Source organism: Leptonotus elevatus, chromosome 20 (assembly GCF_054856555.1).
Source record: "Leptonotus elevatus isolate MCC_2025b chromosome 20, RoL_Lele_1.0, whole genome shotgun sequence".
Taxonomy (NCBI): domain Eukaryota; kingdom Metazoa; phylum Chordata; class Actinopteri; order Syngnathiformes; family Syngnathidae; genus Leptonotus; species Leptonotus elevatus.
Window position 1 is genome coordinate 16,885,064 of NC_141258.1, and position 25,000 is coordinate 16,910,063.

General features: G+C 39.0%; 1 protein-coding gene and 1 pseudogene across 1 annotated transcript in view; both read left to right on the forward strand.

Annotated features, from left to right (window-relative positions):
• mbtd1 (mbt domain containing 1) overlaps nt 1-25,000 on the forward strand; it is a 112,450-nt gene that overhangs the window by 54,052 nt on the left and 33,398 nt on the right. The gene's annotated exons all lie outside the window — the stretch shown is intronic.
• On the forward strand, nt 2,033-3,193 carry LOC147157255 (uncharacterized; annotated as a pseudogene).

Consider the following 25,000-nt stretch of genomic DNA (forward strand, 5'->3'; position numbering starts at 1 on the left):
GTTGTTGTTCGGTGCATAAGCACAAACAACAGTCAGGACCCGTCCCCCCACCCGTAGGCGCAGGGAGGCTACCCTCTCGTTCACCGGGGTAAACCCCAACGCACAGGCGCCTAGCCGGGGGGCAATGAGTATGCCCACACCTGCTCTGCGCCTCTCACCTTGAGCAACTCCAGAGTGGAAGAGGGTCCAGTCCCTCTCGAGAGGATTGGTACCAGAACCCAAGCCGTGTGTGGAGGTAAGTCCGACTATATCTAGTCGGAACTTCTCAGCCTCGCACATCAGCTCGGGCTCCTTCCCTGTCAGAGAGGTGACATTCCATGTCCCCAGAACTAGCTTCAGTAGCCGAGGGTCGGACCGCCAAGGCCCCCGCCTTTGGCTGCCACCCAACTCACTGCGCACCTAACCCCTTTGGCCCCTTCCACCGGTGGTGAGCCCATGGGAAGGGGGACCCACGTTGCCTTTTCGGTCTGTGCCCGGCCTGGCCCCATGGGTGTAGGCCCGGCCACCAGACGCTCGCCTTCGAGCCACACCTCCAGGCCTAGCTCCAGAGGGGGGCCCCGGTGACCCGCGTCTGGGCCAGGGAAACGAAAATCCAAAGTTTGTGTTCAACATTGGGTTCATTTGAGCCATGCTTTGTCTGGTCCATCACCTAGGACCTGTTTGCCATGGGTGGCCCTACCAGGGGCATGAAGCCCCGGACAACATAGCTCCCAGGTTCATTGGGACACGCAAACCCCTCCACCACGATAAGGTGATGACTCACGGAGGGGATATATATATATGTGTATATGTATATATATATATATGTATATGTATATATATATGTGTATGTGTATATATATGTGTATGTATATATGTATATATGTATATGTATATGTATATATATGTATATATGTATATGTATATATATATATATGTATATATATATATATGTATATATGTATATGTATATGTATATATATATGTATATGTGTATATGTATATATGTATATGTGTATATGTATATATGTGTATATGTGTATGTATATATATATGTATATGTGTATATATGTATGTGTATATATGTATATGTGTGTGTGTATATATATGTGTGTATATATATATATATATATTACACACACAAACACCTGGCTGCATATTCTGCTTTAAGGAAAATGCGGCGAACTTTCCTCATTGTGTTTCTTGATGTGACACATGCTAGCGCGCCAGAGCAAGTACGCTAGTAACTCAGCAAAGGAGCGGTGCGCCTGCTCGTTAAACAACGATCATTATGCCTCCGAAGAGAAACCCCAACACCGTCACTAGAGGAGTTTGAGGAGATAAAGAACTCCCTCGACTCACTTGCGGGGAATGTTATTGCTGTCAGAGTGCAGCAGGAACAACTACTAGACTTATTGGAGGAAGTTAAAAAACGACGCCTCCAAAACGCAGAGAAAGACCAGCACATCTCAGATCTTGAACGGCGCGTTGACGAGATGGAGCAGCATAACCGCATGAATGATGTGGCCATCACCGGCATCAAAATCAGGCCGCGCTCCTATGCGCGTGCGGTGGCTGCGGATAACGGGGATTCCAGCGATGAGAAGACGCGCTCGGTGGAGCTACAAGTGAAATCCTTCCTCCAAGACAAGGGGATTGAGATCGACTTGGCTCACATCGAGGCGTGCCACCCACTGCCCAGACGGAGTGAGAGACCACCGGCTGTCATCATGACATTCATTAACCGGAAGAACAAAGTGGCACTCTTGAGACAAGGATGCAAGCTAAAAGGTAAAGGTGAACGAACACTTAATGCGAAGGAACGCGGATATTGAAAGGAGAGCAAGACAACTCAAAAAGCAAGGCAAGATACAGTACACATGGGTAACCAACTGTAAAATTTTGAATAAGCTAAATCAAATCAAAAGTTCCGGTGGTGAAAAAATGTATCTGGACAAGTACATCTGACACGTATGGTATAAGTTACTTTGGAATTCTCTTGACCACCACTATGTAAAACACAACGATATCTAAGGCTAAATCAAAAATCAATATGGACATGTTAAAAGCAATTATCCAACATAAGGAATTTGAGCTGGAAACATGTGAATATCATGAGTATAGTACAACCGATCTAGATACAGAAATAGACCCTGAAAACTTGCTTCTATTGTTAGTAGCTGCAATTACTTCACCGAAGAACAGTTTAAAACTAATGTGAATTTGCATGGGAAATAGTCAATAATACACTTAAATAGCAGAAGCATGTATGCAAATTTTGAATCTATTAAGGAGTTTATATTAGGATTTTCCTGCCCTTTTTACTGTCATTGCCATCACAGAAACTTGGTTTAACCTTGATAAAGGTAAACATTTTTGTCTTGACGAGTATGAACTAAAATATATGAACCGACAAAATAAAGCAGGGGAAGGGGTCACCATATATGTTCATAAATCCATTACATTTAATATTGTAACACACATGACCCTTGCAATAGATGGAATAATGGAATGTATAACAGTTGAGATCATAAAGGAAAAAATGAAAAATGTTATAAGTTGTGTGTATCGGACACCTGGTTCAAGCATCGTAATTTTTACTGAATGGACTGACAAATTGTTTTATTCTATCAATCATAAAACATTGTTTATCTGTGGGGACTTTAACATAGATTTCTTAAATCCAACCAAACTCAAATCTCTTGATGATTTCACTAACACAATGTACAGTTTAGCTCTTTATCCAACAATAACAAAACCAAGCAGAATAACGTCACAGTGCCACTATTATTGACAATATCTTCACAAATTTTATGGAGACGTGTCACCAGTGGCCTGTTTATTTGTGACATTACTGATGACTGTAAATTGAAGAAAGTAAAAGATTCCATGGAATTTATAGTAAAGCGATTAATAAGCGAGGAAACAATCTGTGCACTGAATAATAGATTAGCGCATCAAAACTGGGATCTCGTTTATAAAGAGTTACATGTTGACAGTGCTTACAATGTATTTGTTGACATATTTACCTTGCTGTATAATAAACACTGTTTTCTGATTAAAACCTGTATAAAGAGGAAGCATAAAACGAGTCCTTGGCTCACAAAGGAATAGTTAATGCTTGCCAAAAAAAAAAAAATCATTTTCAAACAGTTTCTCAAGGCAAAAACAAAAGAAGCAGAACAGAGATATAAATGTTACAGAAACAAATTAACTGACATAAGAACAAGCAAGCAGCTTTACTATAGAAAACAGCTGTACGCTAATCCAAACAATGTAAAAGGTACTTGAGATACATTAAATAGTTTAATCAAAAAAGGAATCTCTAAATCTTCATACCCTGATTATTTTCTTGATGAAAAAGGTGAGATCTATAACATGCATGAGATTGTGAACAGTTTTAATAATTTTTTTGTAAATGTTGGCCCTAACTTGGCTGCAAAAATTCCGTCCTATAAAGCCAAAACATGTGATACATCCATTAAACTGAATTCAGTGTCACTTTTTCTCTCACCTACAGATGAGCAAGAAGTAATAAGTACAGTAATGAAATGTAAGAGTAAATTATCCACAGATTGTATGGAATAAGTATAATATGGCATTAGTAAAAAAAAAAAAAAGTTATTGCTAATCTTGTTAAGCCCTTAACATATATCTACAATTTATCCTTTCAGTCTGGCTGTTTTACCCGGAGTATGAAAATTGCAAAAGTAATACCTCTTTTTAAGAATGATAATCAACACAGTTACACCAACTATAGACCAATTTCTCTGTTGCCTCAATTTTCAAAAATTCTTGAGAAACTTTTCAATTCTCGACTTGAGAAATTTCTGGACAAAACATCAAATATTAAATGAAGGTCAGTATGGTTTTAGCATTTATTGAGGCAATAGAAGATTACAAATGCTTAGGATCAGAAAAAATATGCTGTTTTTGTTGATTTCAAAAAAGCTTTTGATACAATCAATCATTCAACCCTACTTTTAATAAGCTTAAAAAATATATATGGAATTCAGGGAGTGGCTGGATGATGGCTAAAAAGCTATTTAAAGGCTAGGGCCCAATATGTCAAAATAGGGCAATATACATCTAACTAGAAAAATTCCCGCGGAAATTTTGAATGGGCCTGCTAACTCTTTTCAATGAGCTGAACAGTTTAAACTTTCAACCATTGAAATCGCTCAAGAAATGTGGAAGTTAACCATAATCAACAGTATGTTACTGCCCCTTTAAGAAACATGCACATTCACGCACACACATTTGATTTTAAGTAACATTTCAATGAGCTGAACAGTTTAAAATTCAAACCATTGAAATCGGTCAAGAAATGTAAAAGTTAACCATAATCAAGATCAAATAAAGTATCTTACTGTCCCTTTAAGAAACATGCACATTCACGCACACACATTTGATTTTAACCAACATTTCAATGAGCTGAACAGTTTAAAATTTCAACCATTGAAATCGCTCAAGAAATGTAAAAGTTAACCATAATCAACAGTATGTTACTGCCCCTTTAAGAAACATGCACATTCACGCACACACATTTGATTTTAAGTAACATTTCAATGAGCTGAACAGTTTAAAATTCAAACCATTGAAATCGGTCAAGAAATGTGGAATCTACCATAATTAACAGTATCTCACTGCCCCTTTACAAAACATGCACATTCACGCACACACATTTGATTTTAAGTTGTGAGGAGACGTCACGCACCAACACTCCATTGATTTGTATAGGATTACGCTCACCTCAAACAAAAGCCTCTCGCGATTTAACGGTTGAAGATGCAGATTCCAGAAATGGCTTGTTAGAACGGCAAGGGTTTGGGGAACGCGAGCATGTTCTCAGTTTTTTAATGGGATGAAAAATGACCAAATGAGAGCAGGTTGAAAACTTATGATTGATCGAAAATGAAGAGGGAAAAAACGGCGAAAATTACATTGAAAAGAGATCAAAATAGTGCGACTTCTCCTCGTTTAAAGTGAAAATAAAGGTACTAAATGACACCGTAGCCAAATAAAACTTAGTTCTTCAGAAAGCAGAGGCTTGTGGCTACAAAATGTGCGAATTTGATGTCTAGTGAGCAAAGATTGTGGCCATGGTGACGAGTTGAAGTGAAACTTTTGGAAATATATTTTTTGGTTCCCACCACTCAGACCTTAGTTAGTCAGGCTCTAACTGATGCAAGAAAGGTGACTTTCACCCCTTTGCTCACTGTCTTTGAACCCTCACAGGGGGGAGAGCTTTCATTCCTTAAAATTTTTTTTGACACTGAGCTAAAGATGACAAAAATTCCAACAAAATGAGCTAATTTTCATATCGGTCGGTTAATGTATGCGCGCGCAGCGTTTCTTTGAAAAAGGTGCTTGATTGGAGTTGATCTCTTTCGGATTCCCATTCATTCCTATGGGACTTTATTTGGGAGTTTTTTGGGAATAGCGTCGCCATGGTAACTGGGAATTCTTATAAAAATAATAGCGCAGCGAGTCAGATCGAGCCGCATCGTTTGATACCTCTTTTGTCCCGGTGCGATCTACGGTACGGGCCGCATTTTAGCAGAAAAAACGCGGAAGATTAAAAAATAATAAGAAGAAAAAAAACTAGAAAAATTCCCGCGGAAATTTTGAATGGGCCTGCTAACTCTTTTCAATGAGCTGAACAGTTTAAACTTTCAACCATTGAAATCGGTCAAGAAATGTGCAAGTTAACCATAATCTACTAAAAGTATTACTGCCCCTTTAAGAAACATGCACATTCACGCACACACATTTGATTTTAACTAACATTTCAATGAGCTGAACAGTTTAAAATTTAAACCATTGAAATCAGTCAAGAAATGTGGAAGTTCACCATAATCAACATCAACTAAAAGTATCTTACTGCCCCTTTACAAAACATGCACATTCACGCACACACATTTGATTTTAAGTAACATTTCAATGAGCTGAACAGTTTAAAATTTAAACCATTGAAATCGGTCAAGAAATGTGGAATCTACCATAATCAACAGTATGTTACTGCCCCTTTAAGAAACATGCACATTCACGCACACACATTTGATTTTAAGTAACATTTCAATGAGCTGAACAGTTTAAAATTCAAACCATTGAAATCGGTCAAGAAATGTGGAATCTACCATAATTAACAGTATCTCACTGCCCCTTTACAAAACATGCACATTCACGCACACACATTTGATTTTAAGTTGTGAGGAGACGTCACGCACCAACACTCCATTGATTTGTATAGGATTACGCTCACCTCAAACAAAAGCCTCTCGCGACTTAACGGTTGAAGATGCAGATTCCAGAAATGGCTCGTTAGAACGGCAAGGGTTTGGGGAACGCGAGCATGTTGTCAGTTTTTTAATCGGATGAAAAATGACCAAATGAGAGCAGGTTGAAAACTTATGATTGATCGAAAATGAAGAGGCAAAAACGGCGAAAATTACATTGAAAAGAGATCAAAAATGTGCGACTTCTCCTCGCTTAAAGTGAAAATAAAGGTACTAAATGACACCTTAGCCAAATAAAACTTAGTTCTTCAGAAAGCAGAGGCTTGTGGCTACAAAATGTGCGAATTTGATGTCTAGTGAGCAAAGATTGTGGCCATGGTGACGAGTTGAAGTGAAACTTTTGGAAATATATTTTTTGGTTCCCACCACTCAGACCTTAATTAGTCACGCTCTAACTGATGCAAGAAAGGCGACTTTCACCCCTTTGCTCACTGTCTTTGAACCCGCACAGGGGGGAGAGCTTTCATTCCTTAATTTTTTTTTTGACACTGAGCTAAAGATGACAAAAATTCCAACAAAATGAGCTAATTTTCATATCGGTCGGTTAACGTATGCGCGCGCAGCGTGTCTTGGAAAAAGGTGCTTGATTTGATGTGATCATTTTCGGATTCCCATTCATTCCTATGGGACTTTTTGGGGGACATTTTGGGGAATTGTGTCGCCATGGTAACTGGGAATTCTTATAAAAATAATAGCGCAGCGAGTCAGATCGAGCCGCATCGTTTGATACCTCTTTTGTCCCGGTGCGATCTACGGTTCGGGCCGCATTTTTGCGGAAAAGTCGGTGGAAGATAATATAAAAAAAAAAACTAGAAAAATTCCCGCGGAAATTTTGAATGGGCCTGCTAACTCTTTTCAATGAGCCGAACAGTTTAAACTTTCAACCATTGAAATCGGTCAAGAAATGTGGAAGTTAACCATAATCAAGATCAAATAAAGTATCTTACTGTCCCTTTAAGAAATATGCACATTCACGCACACACATTTGATTTTAACCAACATTTCAATGAGCTGAACAGTTTAAAATTTAAACCATTGAAATCGCTCAAGAAATGTAAAAGTTAACCATAATCAACAGTATGTTACTGCCCCTTTAAGAAACATGCACATTCACGCACACACATTTGATTTTAAGTAACATTTCAATGAGCTGAACAGTTTAAAATTCAAACCATTGAAATCGGTCAAGAAATGTGGAATCTACCATAATTAACAGTATCTCACTGCCCCTTTACAAAACATGCACATTCACGCACACACATTTGATTTTAAGTTGTGAGGAGACGTCACGCACCAACACTCCATTGATTTGTATAGGATTACGCTCACCTCAAACAAAAGCCTCTCGCGACTTAACGGTTGAAGATGCAGATTCCAGAAATGGCTCGTTAGAACGGCAAGGGTTTGGGGAACGCGAGCATGTTCTCAGTTTTTTAATCGGATGAAAAATGACCAAATGAGAGCAGGTTGAAAACTTATGATTGATCGAAAATGAAGAGGGAAAAACGGCGAAATTTACATGGAGGAGATAGGCGCGAAAGTCCGACTTCTCCTCGCTTAAAGTGAAAATAAAGGTACTAAATGACACCTTAGCCAAATAAAACTTAGTTTTTCAGAAAGCAGAGGCTTGTGGCTACAAAATGTGCGAATTTGATGTCTAGTGAGCAAAGATTGTGGCCATGGTGACGAGTTGAAGTGAAACTTTTGGAAATATATTTTTTGGTTCCCGTCACTGAAAGCTTAATTGGGTATCAGAGTGGCGATTACACTCACTGTCTTTGAACCCGCACAGGGGGAAGAGCTTTCATTCCTTAATTTTTTTTTTGACACTGAGCTAAAGATGGGAAAAATTCCAACAAAATGAGCTAAAATTCATATCAATCGGTTAACGTATGCGCGCGCAGCATCTCTTTGAAAAAGGTGCTTGATGTGTGATTTTGTCTTTCCTTTTCCCATTCATTCCTATGGGACTTTTATTTGGGAGTTTTTTGGGAATAGCGTCGCCATGGTAACTGGGAATTCTTAGAAAAATAATGCCGCACCGAGTCAGATCGAGCCGCATCGTTTGATACCTCATTCGTGCCGGTGCGATCTACGGTACGGGCCGCATTTTTGCGGAAAAATCGTGGAAGATGATATAATAACTAGAAAAATTCCCGCGGAAATTTTGAATGGGCCTGCTAACTCTTTTCAATGAGCTGAACAGTTTAAACTTTCAACCATTGAAATCGGTCAAGAAATGTGGAAGTTCACCATAATCAACAGTATGTTACTGCCCCTTTAAGAAACATGCACATTCACGCACACACATTTGATTTTAAGTAACATTTCAATGAGCTGAACAGTTTAAAATTTAAACCATTGAAATCGGTCAAGAAATGTGGAAGTTCACCATAATCAACAGTATGTTACTGCCCCTTTAAGAAACTTGCACATTCACGCACACACATTTGATTTTAAGTAACATTTTAACATTTCAATGAGCTGAACAGTTTAAAATTTAAACCATTGAAATCGGTCAAGAAATGTGGAAGTTAACCATAATCAAGATCAAATAAAGTATGTTTCTGCCCCTTTAAGAAACATGCACATTCACGCACACACATTTGATTTTAAGTAACATTTCAATGAGCTGAACAGTTTAAAATTTAAACCATTGAAATCGGTCAAGAAATGTGGAAGTTCACCATAATCGACATCAACTAAAACATGCACATTCACGCACACACATTTGATTTTAAGTTGTGAGGAGACGTCACGCACCAACACTCCATTGATTTGTATAGGATTACGCTCACCTCAAACAAAAGCCTCTCGCGACTTAACGGTTGAAGATGCAGATTCCAGAAATGGCTCGTTAGAACGGCAAGGGTTTGGGGAACGCGAGCATGTTCTCAGTTTTTTAATCGGATGAAAAATGACCAAATGAGAGCAGGTTCAAAACTTATGATTGATCGAAAATGAAGAGGGAAAAACGGCGAAAATTACATTGAAAAGAGATCAAAATTGTGCGACTTCTCCTCGCTTAAAGTGAAAATAAAGGTACTAAATGACACCTTAGCCAAATAAAACTTAGTTTTTCAGAAAGCAGAGGCTTGTGGCTACAAAATGTGCGAATTTGATGTCTAGTGAGCAAAGATTGTGGCCATGGTGACGAGTTGAAGTGAAACTTTTGGAAATAGATTTTTTGGTTCCCGTCACTGAAGCCTTAATTAGTCACACTCTAAATAGGCGACTTTTCCCCTTTGCTCACTGTCTTTGAACCCTCACAGGGGGGAGAGCTTTCATTCCTTAATTTTTTTTTTGACACTGAGCTAAAGATGACAAAAATTCCAACAAAATGAGCTAAAATTCATATCGGTCGGTCAACGTATGCGCGTGCAGCGTGTCTTTGAAAAAGGTGCTTGATTGGAGTTGATCTCTTTCGGATTCCCATTCATTCCTATGGGACTTTATTTGGGAGTTTTTTGGGAATAGCGTCGCCATGGTAACTGGGAATTCTTATAAAAATAATAGCGCAGCGAGTCAGATCGAGCCGCATCGTTTGATACCTCATTTGTGCCGGTGCGATCTACGGTACGGGCCGCATTTTTGCGGAAAATAATAAACCCTTTTTCCCTTTTTCTAGGATAGTAATATGTGCCTTCTGCTTCGCAGCAGGCCCATAATAAGAACTAGAAAAATTCCCGCGGAAATTTTGAATGGGCCTGCTAACTCTTTTCAATGAGCTGAACAGTTTAAACTTTCAACCATTGAAATCGGTCAAGAAATGTGGAAGTTAACCAAAATCAACAGTATGTTACTGCCCCTTTAAGAAACATGCACATTCACGCACACACATTTGATTTTAAGTAACATTTCAATGAGCTGAACAGTTTAAAATTCAAACCATTGAAATCGGTCAAGAAATGTGGAATCTACCATAATTAACAGCATCTCACTGCCCCTTTACAAAACATGCACATTCACGCACACACATTTGATTTTAAGTTGTGAGGAGACGTCACGCACCAACACTCCATTGATTTGTATAGGATTACGCTCACCTCAAACAAAAGCCTCTCGCGACTTAACGGTTGAAGATGCAGATTCCAGAAATGGCTCGTTAGAACGGCAAGGGTTTGGGGAACGCGAGCATGTTCTCAGTTTTTTAATCGGATGAAAAATGACCAAATGAGAGCAGGTTCAAAACTTATGATTGATCGAAAATGAAGAGGCAAAAACGGCGAAAATTACATTGAAAAGAGATCAAAAATGTGCGACTTCTCCTCGCTTAAAGTGAAAATAAAGGTACTAAATGACACCTTAGCCAAATAAAACTTAGTTCTTCAGAAAGCAGAGGCTTGTGGCTACAAAATGTGCGAATTTGATGTCTAGTGAGCAAAGATTGTGGCCATGGTGACGAGTTGAAGTGAAACTTTTGGAAATATATTTTTTGGTTCCCACCACTCAGACCTTAATTAGTCACGCTCTAACTGATGCAAGAAAGGCGACTTTTACCCCTTTGCTCACTGTCTTTGAACCCGCACAGGGGGGAGAGCTTTCATTCCTTAATTTTTTTTTTGACACTGAGCTAAAGATGACAAAAATTCCAACAAAATGAGCTAAAATTCATATCGGTCGGTTAACGTATGCGCGCGCAGCGTGTCTTTGAAAAAGGTGCTTGATTGGAGTTGATCTCTTTCGGATTCCCATTCATTCCTATGGGACTTTATTTGGGAGTTTTTTGGGAATAGCGTCGCCATGGTAACTGGGAATTCTTATAAAAATAATAGCGCAGCGAGTCAGAGCGAGCCGCATCGTTTGATACCTCTTTTGTCCCGGTGCGATCTACGGTTCGGGCCCTATTTTTGCGGAAAAGTCGCTGGAAGATAATATAAAAATAATATTAAACACTTTTCTAGGGTGGATAGTAATATGTGCCTGCTTGCTCCGCAAGCAGCAGCTTCGCTGCTGCTTGCTCCGCTTAGCAGGCCCATAACTAGAAAAATTCCCGCGGAAATTTTGAATGGGCCTGCTAACTCTTTTCAATGAGCTGAACAGTTTAAACTTTCAACCATTGAAATCGGTCAAGAAATGTGGAAGTTAACCATAATCTACTAAAAGTATTACTGCCCCTTTAAGAAACATGCACATTCACGCACACACATTTGATTTTAACCAACATTTCAATGAGCTGAACAGTTTAAAATTTAAACCATTGAAATCGCTCAAGAAATGTAAAAGTTAACCATAATCAACAATATGTTACTGCCCCTTTAAGAAACATGCACATTCACGCACACACATTTGATTTTAAGTAACATTTCAATGAGCTGAACAGTTTAAAATTCAAACCATTGAAATCGGTCAAGAAATGTGGAATCTACCATAATTAACAGCATCTCACTGCCCCTTTACAAAACATGCACATTCACGCACACACATTTGATTTTAAGTTGTGAGGAGACGTCACGCACCAACACTCCATTGATTTGTATAGGATTACGCTCACCTCAAACAAAAGCCTCTCGCGACTTAACGGTTGAAGATGCAGATTCCAGAAATGGCTCGTTAGAACGGCAAGGGTTTGGGGAACGCGAGCATGTTCTCAGTTTTTTAATCGGATGAAAAATGACCAAATGAGAGCAGGTTGAAAACTTATGATTGATCGAAAATGAAGAGGCAAAAACGGCGAAAATTACATTGAAAAGAGATCAAAAATGTGCGACTTCTCCTCGCTTAAAGTGAAAATAAAGGTACTAAATGACACCTTAGCCAAATAAAACTTAGTTCTTCAGAAAGCAGAGGCTTGTGGCTACAAAATGTGCGAATTTGATGTCTAGTGAGCAAAGATTGTGGCCATGGTGACGAGTTGAAGTGAAACTTTTGGAAATATATTTTTTGGTTCCCACCACTCAGACCTTAATTGGGTATCAGAGTGGCGATTACACTCACTGTCTTTGAACCCGCACAGGGGGAAGAGCTTTCATTCCTTAATTTTTTTTTTGACACTGAGCTAAAGATGGGAAAAATTCCAACAAAATGAGCTAAAATTCATATCAATCGGTTAACGTATGCGCGCGCAGCGTCTCTTTGAAAAAGGTGCTTGATGTGTGATTTTGTCTTTCCTTTTCCCATTCATTCCTATGGGACTTTTATTTGGGAGTTTTTTGGGAATAGCATCGCCATGGTAAGTGGGAATTCTTAGAAAAATAATGCCGCATCGAGTCAGATCGAGCCGCATCGTTTGATACTTCATTTGTCCCGGTGCGATGTACGGTACGGGCTGCATTCTTGCGGAAAAAACTGTGGAAGATTAAAAAATAAGATTAAGAAGAAAAAAAATAAACCCTTTTTCTAGGATAGTAATATGTGCCTGCTTGCTCCGCAAGCAGCAGCTTCGCTGCTGCTTGCTCCGCTTAGCAGGCCCATAATTAAACACTTTTCTAGGGTGGATAGTAATATGTGCCTGCTTGCTCCGCAAGCAGCAGCTTCGCTGCTGCTTGCTCCGCTTAGCAGGCCCATAACTAGAAAAATTCCCGCGGAAATTTTGAATGGGCCTGCTAACTCTTTTCAATGAGCTGAACAGTTTAAACTTTCAACCATTGAAATCGCTCAAGAAATGTGGAAGTTATAATCAACTAAAAGTATTACTGGCCCTTTAAGAAACATGCACATTCACGCACATACATTTGATTTTAACCAACATTTCAATGAGCTGAACAGTTTAAAATTTCAACCATTGAAATCGGTCAAGAAATGTGGAAGTTAACCAAAATCAACAGTATGTTACTGCCCCTTTAAGAAACATGCACATTCACGCACACACATTTGATTTTAAGTAACATTTCAATGAGCTGAACAGTTTAAAATTCAAACCATTGAAATCGGTCAAGAAATGTGGAATCTACCATAATTAACAGTATCTCACTGCCCCTTTACAAAACATGCACATTCACGCACACACATTTGATTTTAAGTTGTGAGGAGACGTCACGCACCAACACTCCATTGATTTGTATAGGATTACGCTCACCTCAAACAAAAGCCTCTCGCGACTTAACGGTTGAAGATGCAGATTCCAGAAATGGCTCGTTAGAACGGCAAGGGTTTGGGGAACGCGAGCATGTTCTCAGTTTTTTAATCGGATGAAAAATGACCAAATAAGAGCAGGTTGAAAACTTATGATTGATCGAAAATGAAGAGGCAAAAACGGCGAAAATTACATTGAAAAGAGATCAAAAATGTGCGACTTCTCCTCGCTTAAAGTGAAAATAAAGGTACTAAATGACACCTTAGCCAAATAAAACTTAGTTCTTCAGAAAGCAGAGGCTTGTGGCTACAAAATGTGCGAATTTGATGTCTAGTGAGCAAAGATTGTGGCCATGGTGACGAGTTGAAGTGAAACTTTTGGAAATAGATTTTTTGGTTCCCGTCACTGAAGCCTTAATTAGTCACACTCTAAATAGGCGACTTTTCCCCTTTGCTCACTGTCTTTGAACCCTCACAGGGGGGAGAGCTTTCATTCCTTAAAATTTTTTTTGACACTGAGCTAAAGATGACAAAAATTCCAACAAAATGAGCTAATTTTCATATCGGTCGGTTAATGTATGCGCGCGCAGCGTGTCTTTGAAAAAGGTGCTTGATTGGAGTTGATCTCTTTCGGATTCCCATTCATTCCTATGGGACTTTATTTGGGAGTTTTTTGGGAATAGCGTCGCCATGGTAACTGGGAATTCTTATAAAAATAATGCCGCACCGAGTCAGATCGAGCCGCATCGTTTGATACCTCATTCGTGCCGGTGCGATCTACGGTACGGGCCGCATTTTTGCGGAAAAATCGTGGAATAAAATATAAAAAAAATAACTAGAAAAATTCCCGCGGAAATTTTGAATGGGCCTGCTAACTCTTTTCAATGAGCCGAACAGTTTAAACTTTCAACCATTGAAATCGGTCAAGAAATGTGGAAGTTAACCATAATCAAGATCAAATAAAGTATCTTACTGTCCCTTTAAGAAATATGCACATTCACGCACACACATTTGATTTTAACCAACATTTCAATGAGCTGAACAGTTTAAAATTTAAACCATTGAAATCGGTCAAGAAATGTGCAAGTTAACTAAAATCAACAGTATGTTACTGCCCCTTTAAGAAACATGCACATTCACGCACACACATTTGATTTTAAGTAACATTTTAATGAGCTGAACAGTTTAAAATTCAAACCATTGAAATCGGTCAAGAAATGTGGAATCTACCATAATTAACAGTATCTCACTGCCCCTTTACAAAACATGCACATTCACGCACACACATTTGATTTTAAGTTGTGAGGAGACGTCACGCACCAACACTCCATTGATTTGTATAGGATTACGCTCACCTCAAACAAAAGCCTCTCGCGACTTAACGGTTGAAGATGCAGATTCCAGAAATGGCTCGTTAGAACGGCAAGGGTTTGGGGAACGCGAGCATGTTCTCAGTTTTTTAATCGGATGAAAAATGACCAAATGAGAGCAGGTTGAAAACTTATGATTGATCGAAAATGAAGAGGCAAAAACGGCGAAAATTACATTGAAAAGAGATCAAAAATGTGCGACTTCTCCTCGCTTAAAGTGAAAATAAAGGTACTAAATGACACCTTAGCCAAATAAAACTTAGTTCTTCAGAAAGCAGAGGCTTGTGGCTACAAAATGTGCGAATTTGATGTCTAGTGAGCAAAGATTGTGGCCATGGTGACGAGTTGAAGTGAAACTTTTGGAAATATATTTTTTGGTTCCCACCACTCAGACCTTAATTAGTCACGCTCTAACTGATGCAAGAAAGGCGACTTTTACCCCTTTGCTCACTGTCTTTGAACCCGCACAGGGGGGAGAGCTTTCATTCCTTAATTTTTTTTTTGACACTGAGCTAAAGATGACAAAAATTCCAACAAAATGAGCTAATTTTCATATCGGTCGGTTAACGTATGCGCGCGCAGCGTGTCTTTGAAAAAGGTGCTTGATTGGAGTTGATCTCTTTCGGATTCCCATTCATTCCTATGGGACTTTATTTGGGAGTTTTTTGGGAATAGCGTCGCCATGGTAACTGGGAATTCTTATAAAAATAATAGCGCAGCGAGTCAGAGCGAGCCGCATCGTTTGATACCTCTTTTGTCCCGGTGCGATCTACGGTTCGGGCCCTATTTTTGCGGAAAAGTCGCTGGAAGATAATATAAAAATAATACTAGAAAAATTCCCGCGGAAATTTTGAATGGGCCTGCTAACTCTTTTCAATGAGCTGAACAGTTTAAACTTTCAACCATTGAAATCGGTCAAGAAATGTGGAAGTTAACCAAAATCAACAGTATGTTACTGCCCCTTTAAGAAACATGCACATTCACGCACACACATTTGATTTTAACTAACATTTCAATGAGCTGAACAGTTTAAACTTTCAACCATTGAAATCGGTCAAGAAATGTGGAAGTTAACCATAATCAACAGTATGTTACTGCCCCTTTAAGAAACATGCACATTCACGCACACACATTTGATTTTAACTAACATTTCAATGAGCTGAACAGTTTAAACTTTCAACCATTGAAATCGGTCAAGAAATGTGGAAGTTAACCATAATCAACAGTATGTTACTGCCCCTTTAAGAAACATGCACATTCACGCACACACATTTGATTTTAAGTAACATTTCAATGAGCTGAACAGTTTAAAATTCAAACCATTGAAATCGGTCAAGAAATGTAAAAGTTAACCATAATCTACTAAAAGTATTACTGCCCCTTTAATAAACATGCACATTCACGCACACACATTTGATTTTAAGTAACATTTCAATGAGCTGAACAGTTTAAAATTTCAACCATTGAAATTGCTCAAGAAATGTAAAAGTTAACCATAATCAAGATCAAATAAAGTATCTTACTGTCCCTTTAAGAAATATGCACATTCACGCACACACATTTGATTTTAACCAACATTTCAATGAGCTGAACAGTTTAAAATTCAAACCATTGAAATCGCTCAAGAAATGTAAAAGTTAACCATAATCAACAGTATGTTACTGCCCCTTTAAGAAACATGCACATTTACGCACACACATTTGATTTTAAGTAACATTTCAATGAGCTGAACAGTTTAAAATTCAAACCATTGAAATCGGTCAAGAAATGTGGAATCTACCATAATTAACAGTATCTCACTGCCCCTTTACAAAACATGCACATTCACGCACACACATTTGATTTTAAGTTGTGAGGAGACGTCACGCACCAACACTCCATTGATTTGTATAGGATTACGCTCACCTCAAACAAAAGCCTCTCGCGACTTAACGGTTGAAGATGCAGATTCCAGAAATGGCTCGTTAGAACGGCAAGGGTTTGGGGAACGCGAGCATGTTCTCAGTTTTTTAATCGGATGAAAAATGACCAAATGAGAGCAGGTTGAAAACTTATGATTGATCGAAAATGAAGAGGGAAAAAACGGCGAAATTAACATGGAGGAGATAGGCGTCAAAGTCCGACTTCTCCTCGCTTAAAGTGAAAATAAAGGTACTAAATGACACCGTAGCCAAATAAAACTTAGTTCTTCAGAAAGCAGAGGCTTGTGGCTACAAAATGTGCGAATTTGATGTCTAGTGAGCAAAGATTGTGGCCATGGTGACGAGTTGAAGTGAAACTTTTGGAAATAGATTTTTTGGTTCCCGTCACTGAAGCCTTAATTAGTCACACTCTAAATAGGCGACTTTTCCCCTTTGCTCACTGTCTTTGAACCCTCACAGGGGGGAGAGCTTTCATTCCTTAAAATTTTTTTTGACACTGAGCTAAAGATGACAAAAATTCCAACAAAATGAGCTAATTTTCATATCGGTCGGTTAATGTATGCGCGCGCAGCGTGTCTTTGAAAAAGGTGCTTGATTGGAGTTGATCTCTTTCGGATTCCCATTCATTCCTATGGGACTTTATTTGGGAGTTTTTTGGGAATAGCGTCGCCATGGTAACTGGGAATTCTTATAAAAATAATAGCGCAGCGAGTCAGATCGAGCCGCATCGTTTGATACCTCTTTTGTCCCGGTGCGATCTACGGTTCGGGCCCTATTTTTGCGGAAAAGTCGCTGGAAGATGATATAAAAACTAGAAAAATTCCCGCGGAAATTTTGAATGGGCCTGCTAACTCTTTTCAATGAGCTGAACAGTTTAAACTTTCAACCATTGAAATCGGTCAAGAAATGTGGAAGTTAACCAAAATCAACAGTATGTTACTGCCCCTTTAAGAAACATGCACATTCACGCACACACATTTGATTTTAAGTAACATTTCAATGAGCTGAACAGTTTAAAATTCAAACCATTGAAATCGGTCAAGAAATGTGGAATCTACCATAATTAACAGTATCTCACTGCCCCTTTATAAAACATGCACATTCACGCACACACATTTGATTTTAAGTTGTGAGGAGACGTCACGCACCAACACTCCATTGATTTGTATAGGATTACGCTCACCTCAAACAAAAGCCTCTCGCGACTTAACGGTTGAAGATGCAGATTCCAGAAATGGCTTGTTAGAACGGCAAGGGTTTGGGGAACGCGAGCATGTTCTCAGATTTTTAATCGGATGAAAAATGACCAAATGAGAGCAGGTTGAAAACTTATGATTGATCGAAAATGAAGAGGGAAAAAACGGCGAAATTAACATGGAGGAGATAGGCGAGAAAGTCCGACTTCTCCTCGCTTAAAGTGAAAATAAAGGTACTAAATGACACCTTAGCCAAATAAAACTTAGTTTTTCAGAAAGCAGAGGCTTGTGGCTACAAAATGTGTGAATTTGATGTCTAGTGAGCAAAGATTGTGGCCATGGTGACGAGTTGAAGTGAAACTTTTGGAAATAGATTTTTTGGTTCCCGTCACTGAAGCCTTAATTGCATATCAGAGTGGCGATTACACTCACTGTCTTTGAACCCGCACAGGGGGAAGAGCTTTCATTCCTTAATATTTTTTTTGACACTGAGCTAAAGATGGGAAAAATTCCAACAAAATGAGCTAAAATTCATATCAATCGGTGAACGTATGCGCGCGCAGCGTGTCTTGGAAAAAGGTGCTCGTTTGGAGTTGATATCCCATTCATTCCTATGGGTTTTTCCTTCCTTGAATTTTGGGTGGTTTTTTGGGAATAGCGTCGCCATGGTAACTGGGAATTCTTATAAAAATAATAGCGCAGCGAGTCAGAGCGAGCCGCATCGTTTGATACCTCATTTGTCCCGGTGCGATCTACGGTTCGGGCCGCATTTTTGCGGAAAAGTCGGTGGAAGAATAAAAAAGAAAAAAAATAATAAACCCTTTTTCTAGGGTGGATAGTAATATGTGCCTGCTTGCTCCGCAAGCAGCAGCTTCGCTGCTGCTTGCTCCGCTTAGCAGGCCCATAATAAACGCAACAATAAACCCTTTTTTCTAGGATAGTAATATGTGCCTGCTTGCTCCGCAAGCAGCAGCTTCGCTGCTGCTTGCTCCGCTTAGCAGGCCCATAACTAGAAAAATTCCCGCGGAAATTTTGAATGGGCCTGCTAACTCTTGCAACTCTTTTCAATGAGCTGAACAGTTTAAAATTTCAACCGTTGAAATCGCTCAAGAAATGTGGAAGTTATAATCAACTAAAAGTATTACTGCCCCTTTAAGAAACATGCACATTCACGCACACACATTTGATTTTAACAAACATTTCAATGAGCTGAACAGTTTAAAATTTCAACCATTGAAATCGCTCAAGAAATGTAAAAGTTAACCATAATCAAGATCAAATAAAGTATCTTACTGTCCCTTTAAGAAATATGCACATTCACGCACACACAATTTATTTTAACTAACATTTCAATGAGCTGAACAGTTTAAACTTTCAACCATTGAAATCGGTCAAGAAATGTGGAATCTACCATAATCAACAGTATCTTACTGCCCCTTTAAGAAACATGCACATTCACGCACACACATTTGATTTTAAGTAACATTTCAATGAGCTGAACAGTTTAAAATTCAAACCATTGAAATCGGTCAAGAAATGTGGAATCTACCATAATTAACAGTATCTCACTGCCCCTTTACAAAACATGCACATTCACGCACACACATTTGATTTTAAGTTGTGAGGAGACGTCACGCACCAACACTCCATTGATTTGTATAGGATTACGCTCACCTCAAACAAAAGCCTCTCGCGACTTAACGGTTGAAGATGCAGATTCCAGAAATGGCTCGTTAGAACGGCAAGGGTTTGGGGAACGCGAGCATGTTCTCAGTTTTTTAATCGGATGAAAAATGACCAAATGAGAGCAGGTTGAAAACTTATGATTGATCGAAAATGAAGAGGGAAAAAACGGCGAAATTTACATGGAGGAGATAGGCGCCAAAGTCCGACTTCTCCTCGCTTAAAGTGAAAATAAAGGTACTAAATGACACCTTAGCCAAATAAAACTTAGTTTTTCAGAAAGCAGAGGCTTGTGGCTACAAAAGGTGCGAATTTGATGTCTAGTGAGCAAAGATTGTGGCCATGGTGACGAGTTGAAGTGAAACTTTTGGAAATAGATTTTTTGGTTCCCGTCACTGAAAGCTTAATTGGGTATCAGAGTGGCGATTACACTCACTGTCTTTGAACCCGCACAGGGGGAAGAGCTTTCATTCCTTAATTTGTTTTTTGACACTGAGCTAAAGATGGGAAAAATTCCAACAAAATGAGCTAAAATTCATATCAATCGGTTAACGTATGCGCGCGCAGCGTGTCTTTGAAAAAGGTGCTTGATGTGTGATTTTGTCTTTCCTTTTCCCATTCATTCCTATGGGACTTTTATTTGGGAGTTTTTTGGGAATAGCGTCGCCATGGTAACTGGGAATTATTAGAAAAATAATGCCGCACCGAGTCAGATCGAGCCGCATCGTTTGATACCTCATTCGTGCCGGTGCGATCTACGGTACGGGCCGCATTCTTGCGGAAAAATCGTGGAAGATGATATAATAACTAGAAAAATTCCCGCGGAAATTTTGAATGGGCCTGCTAACTCTTTTCAATGAGCTGAACAGTTTAAACTTTCAACCATTGAAATCGCTCAAGAAATGTGGAAGTTAACCATAATCTACTAAAAGTATTACTGCCCCTTTAAGAAACATGCACATTCACGCACACACATTTGATTTTAACCAACATTTCAATGAGCTGAACAGTTTAAATTTTAAACCATTGAAATCGCTCAAGAAATGTGGAAGTTATAATCAACTAAAAGTATTACTGCCCCTTTAAGAAACATGCACATTCACGCACACACATTTGATTTTAACTAACATTTCAATGAGCTGAACAGTTTAAATTTTAAACCATTGAAATCGCTCAAGAAATGTGCAAGTTAACCATAATCAAGATCAAATAAAGTATCTTACTGTCCCTTTAAGAAATATGCACATTCACGCACACACATTTGATTTTAACCAACATTTCAATGAGCTGAACAGTTTAAAATTTAAACCATTGAAATCGCTCAAGAAATGTAAAAGTTAACCATAATCAAGATCAAATAAAGTATCTTACTGTCCCTTTAAGAAATATGCACATTCACGCACACACATTTGATTTTAACCAACATTTCAATGAGCTGAACAGTTTAAAATTCAAACCATTGAAATCGGTCAATAATTGTGGAATCTACCATAATTAACAGTATCTCACTGCCCCTTTACAAAACATGCACATTCACGCACACACATTTGATTTTAAGTTGTGAGGAGACGTCACGCACCAACACTCCATTGATTTGTATAGGATTACGCTCACCTCAAACAAAAGCCTCTCGCGACTTAACGGTTGAAGATGCAGATTCCAGAAATGGCTCGTTAGAACGGCAAGGGTTTGGGGAACGCGAGCATGTTCTCAGATTTTTAATCGGATGAAAAATGACCAAATGAGAGCAGGTTGAAAACTTATGATTGATCGAAAATGAAGAGGGAAAAAACGGCGAAATTAACATGGAGGAGATAGGCGCCAAAGTCCGACTTCTCCTCGCTTAAAGTGAAAATAAAGGTACTAAATGACACCTTAGCCAAATAAAACTTAGTTTTTCAGAAAGCAGAGGCTTGTGGCTACAAAATGTGCGAATTTGATGTCTAGTGAGCAAAGATTGTGGCCATGGTGACGAGTTGAAGTGAAACTTTTGGAAATAGATTTTTTGGTTCCCGTCACTGAAGCCTTAATTAGTCACACTCTAAATAGGCGACTTTTCCCCTTTGCTCACTGTCTTTGAACCCTCACAGGGGGGAGAGCTTTCATTCCTTAATTTTTTTTTTGACACTGAGCTAAAGATGACAAAAATTCCAACAAAATGAGCTAAAATTCATATCGGTCGGTCAACGTATGCGCGCGCAGCGTGTCTTTGAAAAAGGTGCTTGATTGGAGTTGATCTCTTTCGGATTCCCATTCATTCCTATGGGACTTTATTTGGGAGTTTTTTGGGAATAGCGTCGCCATGGTAACTGGGAATTCTTATAAAAATAATAGCGCAGCGAGTCAGATCGAGCCGCATCGTTTGATACCTCTTTTGTCCCGGTGCGATCTACGGTTCGGGCCCTATTTTTGCGGAAAAGTCGCTGGAAGATAATATAAAAACTAGAAAAATTCCCGCGGAAATTTTGAATGGGCCTGCTAACTCTTGCAACTCTTTTCAATGAGCAGTTTAAAATTTCAACCGTTGAAATCGCTCAAGAAATGTGGAAGTTATAATCAACTAAAAGTATTACTGCCCCTTTAAGAAACATGCACATTCACGCACATACATTTGATTTTAACTAACATTTCAATGAGCTGAACAGTTTAAAATTTCAACCATTGAAATCGCTCAAGAAATGTAAAAGTTAACCATAATCAAGATCAAATAAAGTATCTTACTGTCCCTTTAAGAAATATGCACATTCACGCACACACATTTGATTTTAAGTAACATTTCAATGAGCTGAACAGTTTAAAATTCAAACCATTGAAATCGGTCAAGAAATGTGGAATCTACCATAATTAACAGTATCTCACTGCCCCTTTACAAAACATGCACATTCACGCACACACATTTGATTTTAAGTTGTGAGGAGACGTCACGCACCAACACTCCATTGATTTGTATAGGATTACGCTCACCTCAAACAAAAGCCTCTCGCGACTTAACGGTTGAAGATGCAGATTCCAGAAATGGCTCGTTAGAACGGCAAGGGTTTGGGGAACGCGAGCATGTTCTCAGTTTTTTAATCGGATGAAAAATGACCAAATGAGAGCAGGTTGAAAACTTATGATTGATCGAAAATGAAGAGGGAAAAAACAGCGAAATTAACATGGAGGAGATAGGCGCCAAAGTCCGACTTCTCCTCGCTTAAAGTGAAAATAAAGGTACTAATTGACACCTTAGCCAAATAAAACTTAGTTTTTCAGAAAGCAGAGGCTTGTGGCTACAAAATGTGTGAATTTGATGTCTAGTGAGCAAAGATTGTGGCCATGGTGACGAGTTGAAGTGAAACTTTTGGAAATAGATTTTTTTGGTTCCCGTCACTGAAGCCTTAATTGCATATCAGAGTGGCGATTACACTCACTGTCTTTGAACCCGCACAGGGGGGAGAGCTTTCATTCCTTAATTTTTTTTTTGACACTGAGCTAAAGATGACAAAAATTCCAACAAAATGAGCTAAAATTCATATCGGTCGGTTAACGTATGCGCGCGCAGCGTGTCTTGGAAAAAGGTGCTTGATTTGATGTGATCATTTTCGGATTCCCATTCATTCCTATGGGACTTTTTGGGGGACATTTTGGGGAATTGTGTCGCCATGGTAACTGGGAATTCTTATAAAAATAATAGCGCAGCGAGTCAAATCGAGCCGCATCGTTTGATACCTTATTTGTCGCGGTGCGATCTACGGTACGGCCCCTATTCTTGCGGAAAAGTCGCTGGAAGATAATATAAAAATAAAAAAAATAAACCCCTTTTCTAGGATAGTAATATGTGCCTGCTTGCTCCGCAAGCAGCAGCTTCGCTGCTGCTTGCTCCGCTTAGCAGGCCCATAACTAGAAAAATTCCCGCGGAAATTTTGAATGGGCCTGCTAACTCTTGCAACTCTTTTCAATGAGCTGAACAGTTTAAAATTTCAACCATTGAAATCGGTCAAGAAATGTGGAAGTTAACCATAATCAACAGTATGTTACTGCCCCTTTAAGAAACATGCACATTCACGCACACACATTTGATTTTAAGTAACATTTCAATGAGCTGAACAGTTTAAAATTTAAACCGTTGAAATCGCTCAAGAAATGTGCAAATTAACCATAATCTACTAAAAGTATTACTGCCCCTTTAAGAAACATGCACATTCACGCACACACATTTGATTTTAACTAACATTTCAAAGAGCTGAACAGTTTAAAATTGCAACCATTGAAATCGCTCACGAAATGTAAAAGTTAACCATAATCAAGATCAAATAAAGTATCTTACTGTCCCTTTAAGAAATATGCACATTCACGCACACACATTTGATTTTAACCAACATTTCAATGAGCTGAACAGTTTAAAATTCAAACCATTGAAATCGGTCAAGAAATGTGGAATCTACCATAATTAACAGTATCTCACTGCCCCTTTACAAAACATGCACATTCACGCACACACATTTGATTTTAAGTTGTGAGGAGACGTCACGCACCAACACTCCATTGATTTGTATAGGATTACGCTCACCTCAAACAAAAGCCTCTCGCGACTTAACGGTTGAAGATGCAGATTCCAGAAATGGCTCGTTAGAACGGCAAGGGTTTGGGGAACGCGAGCATGTTCTCAGTTTTTTAATCGGATGAAAAATGACCAAATGAGAGCAGGTTGAAAACTTATGATTGATCGAAAATGAAGAGGGAAAAAACGGCGAAATTAACATGGAGGAGATAGGCGTCAAAGTCCGACTTCTCCTCGCTTAAAGTGAAAATAAAGGTACTAAATGACACCGTAGCCAAATAAAACTTAGTTTTTCAGAAAGCAGAGGCTTGTGGCTATAAAATGTGCGAATTTGATGTCTAGTGAGCAAAGATTGTGGCCATGGTGACGAGTTGAAGTGAAACTTTTGGAAATATATTTTTTGGTTCCCGTCACTGAAAGCTTAATTGCATATCAGAGTGGCGATTACACTCACTGTCTTTGAACCCGCACAGGGGGAATAGCTTTCATTCCTTAATTTTTTTTTTGACACTGAGCTAAAGATGGGAAAAATTCCAACAAAATGAGCTAAAATTCATATCAATCGGTTAACGTGTGCGCGCGCAGCGTCTCTTTGAAAAAGGTGCTTGATGTGTGATTTTGTCTTTCCTTTTCCCATTCATTCCTATGGGACTTTTATTTGGGAGTTTTTTGGGAATAGCATCGGCATGGTAACTGGGAATTCTTATAAAAATAATGCCGCACCGAGTCAGATCGAGCCGCATCGTTTGATACCTCATTCGTGCCGGTGCGATCTACGGTACGGGCCGCATTTTAGCAGAAAAAATCGTGGAATAAAATATAAAAAAAATAATAAAAATAAACCCTTTTCTAGGGTGGATAGTAATATGTGCCTGCTTGCTCCGCAAGCAGCAGCTTCGCTGCTGCTTGCTCCGCTTAGCAGGCCCATAATAAACGCAACAATAAACCCTTTTTTCTAGGATAGTAATATGTGCCTGCTTGCTCCGCAAGCAGCAGC